General features: G+C 32.6%; 1 protein-coding gene across 3 annotated transcripts in view; it reads left to right on the top strand.

Annotated features, from left to right (window-relative positions):
- Positions 1-16,637, top strand: part of LOC111620157 (sialin-like) — a 59,456-nt gene that overhangs the window by 14,666 nt on the left and 28,153 nt on the right. The window contains exons 1-4 of one of the 3 annotated variants that reach the window (XM_023362055.1): positions 5,706-5,925; positions 5,995-6,090; positions 7,897-8,051; positions 12,625-12,877. The gene's annotated coding sequence lies outside the window, so the exon portion shown is untranslated. Of the gene's footprint in view, positions 1-2,388; positions 2,405-5,705; positions 5,926-5,994; positions 6,091-7,896; positions 8,052-12,624; positions 12,878-16,637 lie in introns of those variants that run through there. The other 2 variants (XM_023362069.1, XM_023362040.1) reach the window with 2 other exon arrangements.

Below are 16,637 nucleotides of genomic sequence, written 5' to 3'. Positions count from 1 at the left end.
GCAAAAATTCAAAATAATAATAATAGTAACAACAATAAAATAATGCAAAAAATTGTTTTAAGTAGAAACAACTCATAAAAAAATTAGTGCAAATTGAAAGCTTAAGTAGGAGCAAAATAAAACGTATCAGTCGAGTAGTATTACAGTAATACATCAATTTAACAGTGGTAGTACTAATGACGGGCTTTCAATATCAGCGCCCTTTGCCCTTTCTATATTTAAAAATTTGTAAAAATATAATCATTATAGAAGCCAAACGATTGTCGGATTATATCGGGCGTTATTACTACTACTAGTATTGAATGCTAAGTAATTTGGCATTAGAAAGGCGTTAGGCGCCATCTCTTGCTAAATTTAATAATTATTACCGTGTGGTCACGTTGCAAGTTACGCTACCCGGACCTTCGTTCGATAATTGCTATAATTAAATNTTATCATGTGATCATAAACTTTAATATAAACAAATAAAATTCTCTCTTCATATATAAACATCTTAAACTCCATAGTTATGTATTAAAGCCAAATGATTGCCAATATTGGGAGTTGAGAGTTCGACAGTCCTAATTTGGGCTGATTCTTTTCTTCCAGAATATTCTAAATTATTTAATGAAAATATTAATTATAATTATTAAATTTAATAAGAGATGGCACCTAATGCCTATCTCTAGTGCCAAATTATTTGGGATTTAATAATTATTACCGTGTGGTCACGTTGCAAGTTACGCTACCCGGACCTTCGTTCGATAATTGCTATAATTAAATTAATTATTAAAATATTAATTATAATTATTAAATTTATCAAGAGATGGCGCCTAATGCCTGTGTCTAATGCCAAATTACTAAACAATAATAGTAGTGGTAATATAGCCCGATAAAATCCGTAAATCCTTTGGCTTTTAATAAATAATTATTGGCTTTAAGACGTTTGTATTTTAATTATTGCAGAATTAAAATTATAAAATACAATCATTCGGTGCAAAAGTGGCGTTGTTAGTTTGGGCGTCTGCTTATTGTGGGCCTATGGGCGCCATATTTCTAAATCCGTTATTGTAATTAACTTTAATGACAGAGTTAATCGATCATCTCTTCAATATAAAAAAAGAAGGTTGGTGGAACAAGTTGTTGCCTTAATTTTGATACTCGTGTGCATCAGCCTCTAATGCATGCTTATTTGCTTGATATAAATCATCGATAAGCGTGATTAAAGGAGCTGGCAGTAAATTACGTAACGCAGATCGGGGGGTTGCAAAATATTTTCAGGACCCAGAATTTCCCCAGAACATGCACAAAATTTCCCGAAATTATTGCATACTAGCACACAAAATAAAACAACAATTCACGAAAGAATTAATAATTATTACTATGTATTTTAGAACATTCAAATTAAATCATACAAGTAATTAAATAGGCCCATCGTATAATATCCATACAACACTAAACTGCTATTTTTATAACGAGGTGCTAATTAATTAACGGACTTTTTAGACATTCGAAAAGGAAAAAGTTTACAAGTTTTCTAACATCATTTAATGTCTAGATTAATTTCCTAACGTCTTAATATATTTTTAAGAGTAATTTAATTATTCGGATTCAAAATGTTTTGTCGTTTATCGTTGGAATGACGGAATTTGGAAAACATCGACAATTTTCCTGGAAAAAGTGTACATAAAGGGATTCTTTTTTCATTTTTTAGTATCGGAATATCCTGAATTTAATTTTGACAAGAGAATTTCATCAATTGGTATGTTTGCCATAAAGTTTGGTATGCAACCTGCAGATGCAGATTGTTCGAAATGTGATGGTCGTTGTAAGTTAAATTATCGAAAGGATCGTGATTCTCTTTATTTTAGTTGTCAAAAATACAACACTTCGTCATTTGAAGTAATTTTTAAACTTAAATTTGGGAAAGATTCTTGAAGAACTAATTTTTCCTTTATTTGGCATCTAATTTGCATAGAATGACACCTGTTTGGCTGTGGGCGTGAGTAGTCGAACAGCTGTTGACAGGACGAATTTCATGCGACACAGTGTGATTGTTTCTTAGCCTAAATTTACCAGAGTGAAAATTGGATGGACCTGGAAAGGTTATCGAAATCGACGAGATTGTTGTGAGCAAAAGGTAAAATCTAAGAGAACAGCTCGACCTGTTTGTTAAGCGTACGAGTAAGTTTTATCCAAGAGAGGGACGTGTTTTAGTTTGGAAAGTGCCAGATAAATTACTTTCAAATAAATTTTGAAAGTAAGTACCAATAAATCCGAAAATCGTAAGAGGAATGAATGTAGACTTGTGTTAAGAATGCTGAAAAAGTTTCTAGAATGGAATAGGCTGAAGTTACGAAAGAATCATCCGAACCATGTCTTTTACCAAATAAATCGGAGGAAAGGAATTATCAATATGTCAACGGTGAGTGAAAGTTTTTTTCTTTTCTTTAAATGCCGGTGTATTTAATAGCTGCGATGGCGACCGGAAGTGCCGCCATAGGGACTATCTAAGTAAATTTTTACCAAAAAGTATTAACTCAAAATCTATTTTTGAAAAATTATGAAAAATAAAGTAATGTTTATAAAATGATGATAAAACTTCTGTTTCGCTGTTTAATCTAGACAACTCTGTAAAGGATTTTAATCGTAGTTTGTTAATTTGCAAGGAGATCTATCAAATAAACTATATATTCACGTGTCATCTCAAAATTCAACAAAACTTTGCAGAGATTCGTTTGAACCTTAATTGCATATGTGCAAATTTTGGACCCTATTAAAAAACACCAAAAATCTTTGATTTTAAATATTTTGAGTGGGACTAATTGGATTTAAAAAAAATATTTTTGGTTATTGGTAGTATACATGACTATCATTATTCTGCTTTAATTTCATTTCGATTTCTTTAATCATACCCAACATGGACCACAACGGAGACACGAGTGGTCGGACCCAAGAACAGGACAGCAGGGTTTTCCAACAAAAACTTAGTTAAAATATGCAAGTCAAACAAATAAGATTGATCCAACAAATAAAATTCAATATTTGACACTTCATTAAAATTGGTTTAATTAGAATTATTCACTTATTTTCCAAAGTAACTACTACCTACTTAACGCTTGTATCTATCAATTTTTACCACAATGCTACCTCACCTACAATGTCCCTATTTCTGGTCCGGACCTGGGGAAAAATCCCTAAAGATACTGGGTATAACAATACAGCTATAGAGAATCTAGGTTCAAATCTTATAATTTATTATTAACAATATGTGTATTTTTCATTTTTACCTTTCCGCCATGCGGACACTAAGTGTGTCTTTTAAACAAATCCATCATGAGTTCGGCCGGGCCTACAAGTCCAGGCAGTCGGGTGGTGAAGGACGAGCCCCAACATATTTAAGACTTGAACCCATCCATGAAAAATTCTTGTAGGTTCCTCGCGCAGATTCGATTTCGGATCTCTCAGCAAGGTATCATGACATCTTATAATAGATGTGTATATATATATATTTTTTTTGTTTAAAAACATTTTTGCTCGCATTTTGTATCAATGACTTAATTATATTATGAAAAATATTTAATCGTGCACACGTATCAAACTTTAAGGACTGAAATTTGTACCTGAAGAGAACTGTAGGCAAATATGGCAAGAACTGTATTACTCGATGTCTAACACGGGGTAATACACAAGTTGTAGGATTTTACAAATCAAAGCAATAAAAACAAATCTCTGGTGAGAGACACGTACAGCAGTTAGACATAGATGGAAAATGGATGGGAAGTGCTTACCAATATTCNTAATTATGAAAATATACTAGCATGTTTTTTAATTTTTGGAACCTAACCCTCCTTTTCGTATTAGTTCTTTGTTTCGTATAACACGGATTCGCATAACACGGCAATTTTTTGGAACGTAACTACCGTGTTATACGGGGGTTACCTGTACTTCAATATCCAGTTTATTAGCAAGATTTACATAAAATGATTCGAAATTTTATTATTGTTACGAGTTTAATTGAAGCGGAACAACTTTCTTGCCAAATATCTCGTTTCTCTGTTGTACATTTTAAATTTTTACACCACTTGCAGTCTGCAAGTGATGTAAAAGTGTATAACTTTTGCTGTTATAGCAACTCTGTGCCTGACATTTTCACACCCCACTTGCTAGAAATCCACCGATTCTAAATTCACGTGCCTCTTCGTAAAAACCGACGATCTGAAACTGAATCGGCAATCGCGTATTACAAAAAAACTCGAAAAATAAAACTGAAATGAATAAATACGATACAAAAAGTCATTTAAAAAAGTACTCACGTGCTATAAACACAAGGTCTGACACGATACCGTAATGCATCTTGGCAGTCGCCATATTGGGTCCTTTGAGATTCTGTGTACAGTGTTTTCTAGAGCGAATTTAGTTATTGATTTTTTTTTCGATCTCGATTAGTCGAATTTCTTGTTATCTATTTTTTAAAATGGTTTGGTATTCAGCACCGAATTGTAAAAATCCGTCAGCCAAAGGTATAAGGTTGTTCCGTTTTCCCACTGACAATTCCAGGAGAATGATGATTTAAGAGTTATTAGAAGTAATGGTTTATTAATGATTATAAACAGAGGAATCAGATTTATTAGAATTGAATAATAATAAATTTTCATCGTAAATAATTGAAGAAATGCTGCTTTAAATATTTTTTGTCCCAAGGTGACAATTTATAGTTTGATAATGTACTCAACTTTCTTAATGTACATTAAGAAAAAAACATGATCTGCTTACATTTAAAAAGCTTTTTTAAACAAATGTTTTTAGGACATTTAAATCTGAAAAAGCAATGTTTAAACTATTTATCAGAGGAACCACATAATACTTCGTATTATCATACGAAATATTCACTAATCAATTATTTTTCAAAAACATCTCATTTATATTAATTAAATTATTATTATTTATTTATTTGCNATTTTCAGGACCCAGAATTTCCCCAGAACATGCACAAAATTTCCCGAAATTATTGCATACTAGCACACAAAATAAAACAACAATTCACGAAAGAATTAATAATTATTACTATGTATTTTAGAAAATTTAAATTAAATCATACAAGTAATTAAATAGGCCCATCGTATAATATCCATACAACACTAAACTGCTATTTTTATAACGAGGTACTAATTAATTAACGGACTTTTTAGACATTTGAAAAGGAAAAAGTTTACAAGTTTTCTAACATCATTTAATGTCTAGATTAATTTCCTAACGTCTTAATATATTTTTAAGAGTAATTTAATTATTCGGATTCAAAATGTTTTGTCGTTTATCGTTGGAATGACGGAATTTGGAAAACATCGACAATTTTCCTGGAAAAAGTGTACATAAAGGGATTCTTTTTTCATTTTTTAGTATCGGAATATCCTGAATTTAATTTTGACAAGAGAATTTCATCAATTGGTATGTTTGCCATAAAGTTTGGTATGCAACCTGCAGATGCAGATTGTTCGAAATGTGATGGTCGTTGTAAGTTAAATTATCGAAAGGATCGTGATTCTCTTTATTTTAGTTGTCAAAAATACAACACTTCGTCATTTGAAGTAATTTTTAAACTTAAATTTGGGAAAGATTCTTGAAGAACTAATTTTTCCTTTATTTGGCATCTAATTTGCATAGAATGACACCTGTTTGGCTGTGGGCGTGAGTAGTCGAACAGCTGTTGACAGGACGAATTTCATGCGACACAGTGTGATTGTTTCTTAGCCTAAATTTACCAGAATGAAAATTGGATGGACCTGGAAAGGTTATCGAAATCGACGAGATTGTTGTGAGCAAAAGGTAAAATCTAAGAGAACAGCTCGACCTGTTTGTTAAGCGTACGAGTAAGTTTTATCCAAGAGAGGGACGTGTTTTAGTTTGGAAAGTGCCAGATAAATTACTTTCAAATAAATTTTGAAAGTAAGTACCAATAAATCCGAAAATCGTAAGAGGAATGAATGTAGACTTGTGTTAAGAATGCTGAAAAAGTTTCTAGAATGGAATAGGCTGAAGTTACGAAAGAATCATCCGAACCATGTCTTTTACCAAATAAATCGGAGGAAAGGAATTATCAATATGTCAACGGTGAGTGAAAGTTTTTTTCTTTTCTTTAAATGCCGGTGTATTTAATAGCTGCGATGGCGACCGGAAGTGCCGCCATAGGGACTATCTAAGTAAATTTTTACCAAAAAGTATTAACTCAAAATCTATTTTTGAAAAATTATGAAAAATAAAGTAATGTTTATAAAATGATGATAAAACTTCTGTTTCGCTGTTTAATCTAGACAACTCTGTAAAGGATTTTAATCGTAGTTTGTTAATTTGCAAGGAGATCTATCAAATAAACTATATATTCACGTGTCATCTCAAAATTCAACAAAACTTTGCAGAGATTCGTTTGAACCTTAATTGCATATGTGCAAATTTTGGACCCTATTAAAAAACACCAAAAATCTTTGATTTTAAATATTTTGAGTGGGACTAATTGGATTTAAAAAAAATATTTTTGGTTATTGGTAGTATACATGACTATCATTATTCTGCTTTAATTTCATTTCGATTTCTTTAATCATACCCAACATGGACCACAACGGAGACACGAGTGGTCGGACCCAAGAACAGGACAGCAGGGTTTTCCAACAAAAACTTAGTTAAAATATGCAAGTCAAACAAATAAGATTGATCCAACAAATAAAATTCAATATTTGACACTTCATTAAAATTGGTTTAATTAGAATTATTCACTTATTTTCCAAAGTAACTACTACCTACTTAACGCTTGTATCTATCAATTTTTACCACAATGCTACCTCACCTACAATGTCCCTATTTCTGGTCCGGACCTGGGGAAAAATCCCTAAAGATACTGGGTATAACAATACAGCTATAGAGAATCTAGGTTCAAATCTTATAATTTATTATTAACAATATGTGTATTTTTCATTTTTACCTTTCCGCCATGCGGACACTAAGTGTGTCTTTTAAACAAATCCATCATGAGTTCGGCCGGGCCTACAAGTCCAGGCAGTCGGGTGGTGAAGGACGAGCCCCAACATATTTAAGACTTGAACCCATCCATGAAAAATTCTTGTAGGTTCCTCGCGCAGATTCGATTTCGGATCTCTCAGCAAGGTATCATGACATCTTATAATAGATGTGTATATATATATATTTTTTTTGTTTAAAAACATTTTTGCTCGCATTTTGTATCAATGACTTAATTATATTATGAAAAATATTTAATCGTGCACACGTATCAAACTTTAAGGACTGAAATTTGTACCTGAAGAGAACTGTAGGCAAATATGGCAAGAACTGTATTACTCGATGTCTAACACGGGGTAATACACAAGTTGTAGGATTTTACAAATCAAAGCAATAAAAACAAATCTCTGGTGAGAGACACGTACAGCAGTTAGACATAGATGGAAAATGGATGGGAAGTGCTTACCAATATTCCATACTGACAAGTCTCTCTGCCTGGATATGTCCATCTCTGACTGCCATTCAACATTCACAACGTCGTGGCAGGCTTTTTATAGCTGTCACCGCTAGTAATTGTGTTTATCCTTAGGTTTTGGAGGCGTGTGTAACTGTGTATAAAACGGTTTTACGAGATTAAATTATTTACAACATGATTTCAAATTGAACCAGTATTAAACTGGGTATTCTTAATTAAATTTAATTGGCTAATAAGCGTAAAAAGACTGTTTGTAATCGCAATAATTAAAAGCCGTAGTATATTTTATTTGATACTGTATTATGGAATTTAGGTGAGTTGAAAACTTCCGAAATTTTTCGGAGGGATTAAAAAGATCTTAGTGTCTTCAGGGTGGAAGAAGAGAGAAAAATTCAACGTAAACATTTTGAATAATTTTTTCCATCTTTCAGGAGCTAATAAGGCCGTTTTTAATGTTCATAATTGAAGTGGCTGGATGATGATGAACGAATCGTGACATATTCGGATCCATCAATGAAAGCTTCGTAGTCTGATGTAAAAGTGCAGAAGAGCGACACGCTAAGTCCTTAACTCCCTGGACCACCCGGTTCGTAAATATTTTGTATTAAAATAGTTTTATTTATTATGTGTAATTCCATAAACAACTCGTGATTTCACTTATCTTTATACATATTAAATTAATTAATATCATTTTTCATTAGTCGTTCCTATTTAACGAATATGTAAGAGGGGTATAACAGTACATCCCAATCTCCTTAGTTTCCACTTTTGCTCTCGTTATTATACAACACACAAACCATATGTACTTTTCTCTTTTAAGGAGAAGTACACAGGATTCTGTGTTGTATCTGTTTCCTAAAAAGAAAAATTGAAGGATTGCAGATTTGAATTGATTGCAAAGGTAAAATCTGCAGCGAATCTCTTTTAATTTGAAATTAGAGAATGAACGGATTTACAGAATTAAATGAATGAAATTTGGAAATGAAAAATAAGTAACCAATAGAGTAAGTTACGGACTGCTATTTGAAATTTTAGTTACAACATTTTGATCATTGAAGTATTAAAACCACACATAATATATTAATTATACCGAAAGTTTTATATTTTTATTTCAATTAAAGCTAAATATACAAGCCTTGCACGAGACATTTCTGGGATACCCTACATATTCATAAATCACATTTCCGCATGGCTCTGTAAGATAACTGTGACGACCGAAATCATCTACTATTTCCCGGATACTTTAAGTTATGGAAATGGTTTTTGTCAGTTACTATCACTAAGCAGTTTTGGAAACTTATAAATCACCAATGTTCTCATTTGTTTTTACGAAAATCAAGCAAGGACAGGACGAACTATATTTTTCGTACAACGCCGAAAGTAGTATGTCCTCCTTCGGATTATTCTGCCATTTTATATACGAATTTGCGAAATTTCTCTTTTGACATGACGCCGTTGATTTATTAAGCTTACTCTTTATTCGCTTGAAATTATATAAATGATTTTCTAGACTTTATAAGCTAAGATTTTATTATACAGATTTTGACCCTGACTCTTACAGGGCGAGACTTCTATCCCGTTATTAGTACAGTATTTACGATTTTTTTTATAATACACACCCCTACCCTCAAAATGAAGCTTTTTGCCATTTTATAATAGTTTTTTCCTTAAAAGATCTTAACAGATGATGCCACACACGCACTTTTAAATTTTGCCGGGAAAGTTAAGTAACTCGCGGCTGGATTTTTTACAAATACTAAATTTCGCAACATATTTTCTTCGATCATATTTTTCATTAAATCACTGGTAATTGCCGAAAAGTTAGGCCTTGTACAATTACTCTGCTTTTGTTGATAAAATTGTGGCATATAGCGACTACTACAATCCAGGACTGTCAAATTCATGGAATCTAGCGAGGAGCTGACAAACAAGATCGGAATGGAAATCATGAAATAAACATGTCCTATAAGTTATAACCATAACGTAATGGCCATTTTCAAGAGTTTGAGAAAAATCCCTATGCGCTGTCGGTCAGAATGCACCTGAACTAAATTTTAGTAAATTTAAATTTTTCCGCCTTTCCATTAAAAAACTAAAAATAAGGAAAGACAATTGCATCATATTTATTTACGTCGTCTTTCTAATTAGTTCAAATAGTGCAAAGCAATTAAGATCGGCAACCTAATTACTTGATGATAATGGCATTATTAGATATAATTTTTCAATCAAAACGTGCCGCTCCTGTGCATATCATCATGGCATGTGCAGAGCGGCTATTATATAAGTTTTTTTAGTCTACAGCGAGGCTAAATTAATATTGCCTCAAACAGGCTAGATTACTTTTATTTTTTAAATAACGAAAAGTTTACTTTATTTCCAGCCAAGAAATCGCTCCAAATTCAGCTCAGATGTTTCAAAATTTTCTCGAGGTAACCCCTCCCTCCGTCGGTGCCTCTCCTCGATAACACTATGCAGTGTTAAAAAGAATTTTTAAGTGGCAAGTTAAAGCCCAGTTACTGCTATAATTATTTTGGCGAAATAATTAAATTGCAGTGCCAAGCTTCCCATAGAATGTTCTTCAGAAAGGACTTTCCCTGTGATCACTTTTATACCCAGAACTTGGTTGTAACAAATGTTTATGAAAAGGAAACTATTTCCCCATTGCTTGTAGCCCCGAATGTGCCACACTGGTAAATTTTCGGTACTATTTTTTCTTTTTAGGAAATCTCTTCCGCGTGCTCTTAAATTTCGTCATTCCAGATTTAATTGCATTATCTTCTATGACAACTTATAAATATTTCTAAAGACAGCATCGCATAGGGGTAGTTAAATTAAGATCACCCGGTATTTTATCTCTATAAAATAAAGAATAAAATTTACTATTGAAATATTACTATTTGGAATTTGTTACGAAAATATGATGTTTGTTAGCAATTAAATTAAATTTTTCTGTGAAACAGCATATTTTTGCTGTTTCAACTAGCCTTCTGCATATAGGCCGTATATTTTCATTAGACATTTTGACACTTAGAGGCTTTTTTCCATGCCAATCTTAGGTTCGGTTACGCCCACAATAGAAGCAGAATGATAGGATAAAGGAAAGCTAATATCTAAATAGACCGGCCACGAACAATTGCTGAGGATTTTCCAGAATGGTCAGGATGATATCTTTATCGTCTCGGCCATCCTGATATCAACATGGTATTATAGGTTTATAATTCAAACAGTATTTCTAGTAATATAACCCGAATTTTTGACACTGATCCTAAGAGGAATATAGTGGTTTGCTTAACGGAATTATTCTAGAAACACTGTTTCTAGAGGCCTCAGCGCTCTGGTGACCTCGAGTTTCTAGACCCAGATCTTTGCCTCCAAAATGTTACATTTTTAAGTTTTAGAAGCGAGCAGTCTTTTGTAACACGCTGGAAACAATGCTTTTACAATGCACACTTATCCATCAAAGATATAGGCTTCTGATTTTGTAAATTTTCTGTATACTTTACAGATATTGAAGCTTATATTTGGTAAGAAATTAGATTAGTTAATTTAGAAATATGTTAAGTATCGGAATGGCTGGCTGATCATTAACACTTTTAGAAGGCTAATGATTACTATTTGTTTCGTATTAAGATACTCACTATTTAAGCAACTACGTACAGTAATACCTTGGTTTTCGTTTACTTCTGTTATTGTCGGTTTCGGTTTTCGTGGATTTTCTCGAAAAAAATTTGTCTGTTTTCGTCGGTTGCATCGGATTTCTTCGGGGTGCCCCGTGACCTCGCTGCTAATTTTGCGAAAATAAAGAGCGACCCACGCGATTTTCTGCTTAGTGTGGCGGTGTTTCTCATCGTGTGAGCATTACCCCGCGTGGTCAAGCGGTTCCATTCCTTGAACACTGGGAGTTCGGTCGTGGTTTCGAGCCTCGCCAGGACGGGCTGGCCACCTGGAGTTTACCGGGTTTTCTCCATGTCTGTAACGCCTGAATAGGAGCCAGTTACCCTTAAAAGACCTTCCGGAAGGCATTATTCCCTGTGTAACGTCCATCAGAAACGCATACAACTACTATTACTTGACAATTACGTCACACTTTACCACTGGGCGATATAGCCTAGAAGCTCATACCCAACTAGCTACTATAGGACAAGACATTAACCCCGCGCGTCTAGCCAAACAATTCCATTGCTTTCTTTTCCTTTTAGTTCCATCATGGGACCAAAGAAAGTTTCCAGAACCAGCAGCCCTTCAAATGCCGTATTAAATGTTCATTTATTCTTTACATTAGTCTTTTATATTAATTTCTTATTGTTTTTAGTATTAAACAATATATTCATTCTCTATCAAATGTGTTTGATATGTTTTAGGAGTGTCTAGAACGAATTAATTGGATTTACATTGATTTATATGGAAATAATTGCCTCGGTTTTCGTCGGTTTCTGATTTCGCCGATTGTTTTCGGACGGATTATCGACGAAAACTGAGGTATTACTGTATATTTTTGTAACTTCTTACTTTTATTTATAACTACCTGTACCCGGCCACGCGTTTCTGTGGCTCAAAATGTATCTATTATAAATGTATAACACTCCCCGCGGGGGGAATTTCGAAAAACCCCTTCTTAGTGTACATTCTTTTGTCGAATCCTATTAAAACGCAATCAAAAACGCCAAAAACTGCATCTAAAATAGTATAATAGAAGCCCAGTTCTTCACAGTAAGCCTTAATTTTGTCCCTCTTCCATGCGGGAAGGAAGAATCTCGACATCTATACAATATAAAAACGCGCGTATTCGAATGCAACGTTGTTTCAAAATTTCAAAGCAATCGGTGAAGAACTTTCGGAGATTTAAGATTTTGAATAAACGAACATTTACATTTTTATTTATATAGATATCTCCACTATGGTATCATTTGCCCAAATTCTTTAACCCATTACGAAAGTGAAACTATAGTAATATGTTTTTGTTTTCTCTTGTGTAATACTGAAGTTTAGTTTTGCTCCAGGATCCTGAAAGGGAAAAAATATGAAAGTGACATTCTTTAGGAGAATTTTAAAGTTATTTATCATATGAAATGAAATTTACAATTCGATAATTTTATCAAAGCCATATGTTGACTTGGTAAAATGTTAACGATATTTTTTATTTACTGTTCTTTGTCTAGAATTTTTTCTATTAGTCGGCTATTGCACTCAGCACAAAAAAAAATGGATCATACGTCACCATGGGAGGATCTCTGGGCTTTGCTATGGAAAATGATTGGAGGATATAGAAGAATTATTTGTGGGAAGAGTGGTCGTCAAAGAATAGTTTACATTTTGGTTGTCTTCCGAAAGGCACGATCTATAATTGATTGAGAAGATAAAAAAATCTGATCTTAAGACTGCTGATTGAATCTGAGAAATTATAGCCAGAAAGTAAGTAATTTTTTTCCTCTCTTCTTCATACAAAAGTTTCGATTGTTAAAGTACCGAAAACCCTTGTTGGAATCCGTCATTTATCATTGAGTTTAAAAGGCCTGAAAATGGCCAAGTGGCTAAAATCTGTGCATATTTTTTGCATCTGAACAACAGGTTGGCCACGCGGAGTTTTTCGGGTTTTCTTCACACGTTCCAACACCTAAATAGTGGCCAGTTTTGTATAAAAGTACTTCCGGGAGGTACCTCTTCCTTGCAGATCGCCCATATGTTGCATTGCCATCAATCCAATTAAATCCGTTGAGTTAAATCAATCAGACATTGCTATTGCAGCTTGTAGATTCTTTTCTGTTTTATAATTAGATTAATTATAAGGGATTTTTAATAAGTTATTTTAGAAACTTAATCACATCGATAAAAATTTCGTTTTGTTAGTTCATATCCCATATCGTGCAAATAACGCTGGATTTTTAGTATATGTTTATGTTTACCTATACAAAAAATAGTTACAAAAATACCGTTTTAGTATGTTTGAAACTGGAATTTTCTTATATATAAATATTTTATAAACTGTTAATTTTTTCCTTCCTATCAGTAATCTTTAAATAAACTTCATCTGATGAGATCGCTCAAAAGCGTTCTGAAAGTAAAAATTCAGACAGTAAAATCTCCGAAACATTTTCTCCTAATACAAAAACTGCCCTGAAAAATTTCGGAAATTTTTGACAAGAGATTCAGGAGTTAAGCTTGAAAGTGGGTGAAAAAAATCGTGCCCTTCCACAGACACACATTAACATCAATATATGCAGAAATAACCTCCAACTTTTTTGCATTTATCGACAAAATGCACGACTCTGAGTACAAAAATGCTAAAATCTTGGCTCATTTTTGACCGATCGCCATACTTTCCCTCTTATATATAATAGCTGAGAAAGTAAAAAATTAAGACACGTTGGTTACTTCCTAGTCATAATGATATGGAGGAAATCATACAGTGAACCGAGTTTTATAAACATTATTGGGCTGCAATTTGAAAAAATTATAACCTATAAATTCTCCACTGTTGTCCGTCCTTCTGTCTGTCCTTCCTTAATCTCGAGAACAGAGTTAGATAGATGAAAGCTGAGACCAGACGTGGAAAGATTAGGGATGAGAATTCCCGATTAACTGTAAACGAACTTCCGATGCGAACCGGAAGTCACGTTATTTTAATTCAAATATTTTCACTTGAAAGATGTTAGATAACCGGCACGACTCTGTTACTAACGGGGAAAGTATGATATACAGGAGCAAGATGCTAATTCGAGGTGGAGCAAATATATTTTAAATTAAATGGAAAAAAAAATATGATTAAAAATTGCATTGTGACGATGTCACAATAAATAATTTCAATTAAATAACTATTTATAACAGTTGTGGATGAATAGTTTATCGGTTAAAAAAAAAATTAATATTGTTTGCTGAACGCATAACCAAGCTAAACAATGGTATTCGGTACAAAGAATTTCGTAGATGACTCATGCCTAATGTTCTAATAGGATACACATTGTGTATCTTATGAGAAAATATTACATAAAAGATATCGAATAGCATGTTACGTTATTCGATTTGGTCTCATACTTCTCAAGAATTTGCCTACTAATGGCAGAGTGGATAAAATCATGGTGTTATTAGATAAACTGGTTGGGGAACGGAGCAGGAATGTTCTGCCTAGAGCCACTTTTGCTCACTAGAAGCGCTGCGGTCAGGATTCAGACTAAAAGTGGGTCGAATATATACAAAACGTATATAAAATTGATGATGTAACTCGACTTCTAAATATAAATTAAGACATTTTCGAATATAATTAAATTGAGAAAAGGGAAGTCTTCAAAATTGCGAGGCTACGCTTCCGAATAAACGACAAAAACTTGTGTCTAATACGATCTGTTAGAACATTGTTAGAATTTATACTGATGGCATAGAAATAAAAAAAACACAGAAAATAATCTTTAAAAAGAAAAATAATATCTTTAACTGATAGAAATGGATAAAAAAAAAAGTAAAAGTTAGAAATGATTTTTTAAAAAATAAAACTGTTAATGTTTTGAACAACAACAGTTAAATGCATAAATATAGCATGTACAGGTAACCCCCGTATAACACGGCACTTCTATAGCACGGATTCGCTCTAACACGGTTCGAGAATTGGTACCATCCCCCGTATAACACGGTACTTTTATAGCACGGATTCACTCTGACACGGTTCGAGAATTGGGTAAAACCCTCGTACAACATGAAATGTAATAAATTTTTACATACTTAAGTACTAATAGTTCANTGTATTACAAAAAAACTCGAAAAATAAAACTGAAATGAATAAATACGATACAAAAAGTCATTTAAAAAAGTACTCACGTGCTATAAACACAAGGTCTGACACGATACCGTAATGCATCTTGGCAGTCGCCATATTGGGTCCTTTGAGATTCTGTGTACAGTGTTTTCTAGAGCGAATTTAGTTATTGATTTTTTTTTCGATCTCGATTAGTCGAATTTCTTGTTATCTATTTTTTTAAATGGTTTGGTATTCAGCACCGAATTGTAAAAATTCGTCAGCCAAAGTTATAAGGTTGTTCTGTTTTCCCACTGACAGTTCCAGGAGAATGATGATTTAAGAGTTATTAGAAGTAATGGTTTATTAATGATTATAAACAGAGGAATCAGATTTATTAGAATTGAATAATAATAAATTTTCATCGTAAATAATTGAAGAAATGCTGCTTTAAATATTTTTTGTCCCAAGGTGACAATTTATAGTTTGATAATGTACTCAACTTTCTTAATGTACATTAAGAAAAAAATATGATCTGCTTACATTTAAAAAGCTTTTTTAAACAAATGTTTTTAGGACATTTAAATCTGAAAAAGCAATGTTTAAACTATTTATCAGAGGAACCACATAATACTTCGTATTATCATACGAAATATTCACTAATCAATTATTTTTCAAAAACATCTCATTTATATTAATTAAATTATTATTATTTATTTATTTGCACTAAAATCGATTAACAGGAAATTTATGATAAAAACAGCAACGATATTCAATATTATTCCTATTCATCACAAATTCTCTATCTGTTTACTGTTTATACCTCTAACAGGAATTTTTTAATGCATATAAATATTTAATGGATTTTCTACGTAAATGAAGTTATTGAATAGTAAGTGAAATCGAATTCTTTTTTTAAATTTTAATTTCCGTTTTTAGTTCATTTATTTACACACTTGAATGCCTGCAAATTTACTTAAAAGTAACTTCTACCAAAGTTTGTCTTAAGCCAAAAATTGAGCTGATTCAATAGAATATATTTAACTTATGGTTCTCCAATAGTGTTATTTGTTGAAACAGTAGTCCCTCTTTATATCGCTTTCAAAGATAAAAGCGCTTTACCCAATACGTCAATTATATCGCCATCTGATATATCGGTTCGTCTCCCTATATGCGCGATATAACGAGGGGTAGTTGATTATATCGAGTATGTAATATAATTATACTGTATAACGAGTTGAAAATATGCTGTCACAGACGTAACGAGAAACGGGTCTAGCAGAGAAATTTACGAAACGATAAGTAAAAGAACTGCAAGAATATTAAAGTAAATATCGCATCACAATTTATTTAGAAGTCAAATATCAAATTTAAAAAATAAATATTCAAATTTTGTTACCCCATATGTCATTAAGAATGTGTCAAAATTAGGAAAATATTTCGATG

The sequence above is a fragment of the Centruroides sculpturatus genome, unplaced genomic scaffold (genome assembly GCF_000671375.1).
Source record: "Centruroides sculpturatus isolate CEXI.00-Female unplaced genomic scaffold, Cexi_2.0 scaffold117, whole genome shotgun sequence".
Taxonomy (NCBI): Eukaryota; Metazoa; Arthropoda; class Arachnida; order Scorpiones; family Buthidae; genus Centruroides; species Centruroides sculpturatus.
The sequence above is the reverse complement of the archived record's forward strand: the minus strand, read 5'-3'. Positions and strand labels throughout refer to the sequence as shown.